The sequence below is a fragment of the Miniopterus natalensis genome, chromosome X (assembly GCF_054644295.1).
Source record: "Miniopterus natalensis isolate mMinNat1 chromosome X, mMinNat1.hap1, whole genome shotgun sequence".
Lineage (NCBI taxonomy): Eukaryota > Metazoa > Chordata > Mammalia > Chiroptera > Miniopteridae > Miniopterus > Miniopterus natalensis.
The window spans coordinates 71,240,384-71,242,172 of record NC_142103.1 but is presented as its reverse complement, the minus strand read 5'-3'; the positions used below and the strand labels follow the sequence as shown (position 1 = coordinate 71,242,172).

Genomic DNA, 1,789 nt, shown 5'->3' with positions numbered 1-1,789 from the left:
ATTAAGATTGTTAGAGAAGGAACATAAAGAGAAAAAAGCACATAATGTTCAGTTTTTTTGTTTTGTTTCTAATTTACACTTCTGTACAAAGTTAATGCACTTCAACTGTGCAAAAGAGGAATCCTTGATTGGAGCATAACGTTTTATAATAAAGATTGGAAAGAGAGACCCTGAATTAATAATTACATAAAAATATATGTAGACTGTATAAATAACTTTACAACCTTTTTTGTGACAGATCCTGCCTCAGGTTCGTTTGTATAAATAGCACAGGAGGAAATCAGCCCCGTGCAGACAGCAGCCCAGGTGTCACATCAGTCCTTCCATCCCCACATCAGCAGACATAGGCCTCTACTCTGGAGCCTCCGTGGGGGCCTGGGCACCTTTGGGAGCCTGAGCCTAAGCTGCAACCTGAGCCAGAGCTGTAGCCGCAATCACAGCCTGGGTCTTGATTTGAGCCTTGGCCTTGGACTTTGGTCAGCAGAACCCAAGATGAGACCCCTGGCTATCTGCACAAGCACATTTCCCAAACCTGGGGTGAGCAATGTAGGCAATTAGACTGTGCATATGGCTGCCGCCCTTTGGAGTCTTGGGGTTGACCTCTTTGGACTTTCTGAGAGCCTTGATAGCCTCAGCACTCGCACCCATGGCCTTAGCATTGTTAGTTTGCATTTTCTTCAGGTCCTTCTGGTTGTGCTTCTTGGCAAAGTGCCTGTTGCTCAGGAAAGTGGGGCCTACCCCCTTAAGAGATTCGTATCTTTGTGATCAGGGTTTCTTGATGCCATTTCTATGCCATTTGGGGGACTGGGTAAGCCTGGTGTGGTTCTTGGACTTGGCCATGTCTGCACTGAAGCCCGTGGCTCCCAAAGTGCCTGGGACTGGAAGAGAAGAGAGAGGCTGCAGTGCAGCAGGGGAAATACGGTGGTCAGCTTTACAACTCTTGAAGTGCAAGTACAGATACATCTTTTGTATTTCTCCAAATTGAATCAAAAGTGGTTTGAACCTTCATATGCCAGATTAGCAAGACATTCAATACCACCCTCTTGGCTCTTCTCTTTCTCTGGAGTATCCAGGCGCTTACCTAGTCCACAAAGGAGGTTGGCCTGATGTCTGCACCTCAGTAAAGAAAAGCCTCTACTGCCCGGCCGGGAGTGGCTCAGCGGTTGAGCGTCGACCTGGGATCCAGGCGATCGGGGTTCGATTCCCAGTCAGGGCACATGCCCGGGTTGAGGGCTCGATCAATGACTCTCTCATCATTGATGTTTCTACCTCTCTCTCTCTCCCTCTCCTTTCCTCTCTCTGAAATCAATAAAGATATATTTAAAAAAAGAAAAGAAAAGCCTCTACTTACATGCCTGCTCTTGTGTTTCATTGCCACAATGTGTCACTATTGAACACTGGCCTGCTTCCATCTGGCACTGCTGATCTACTCCAGGGCAAAGCTTTTCTGACTCCACCTTCCAGCATGTGTCAGCATGGTCCTTTAAAGGTTTCCTAAATTGCAGCTCTAAGTGACCAGTGTTTTGGGGCACACACTCAGCTCTTCTCCTTTGAGACCTCACTGCCTCAGCACTGGGTTCAAACTGAATCAGGTGTTTGCCCATCACGGACCCTCCTTCTTTCCATTCCTTAGGGATTTATCCCAGAATTTGAGAGGCTTGTTTGTTTGGTTTTTGTTTTTGTTTTTTTGAGCCCCTGAAATTCCCTTTCATGGGAAAAATAACTCCATTGCCTCAAAGAAGGGTCCAGATCTAATGAATACACAAAGTTTTGTTAACCCTTCCTGGGG

General features: G+C 46.5%; 1 pseudogene; it reads right to left on the bottom strand.

Annotated features, from left to right (window-relative positions):
• Nucleotides 1–351: 351 nt before the first annotated feature.
• Nucleotides 352–870, bottom strand: LOC107538835 (large ribosomal subunit protein eL29 pseudogene; annotated as a pseudogene).
• Between the last annotated feature and the right edge of the window lie 919 nt (nt 871–1,789).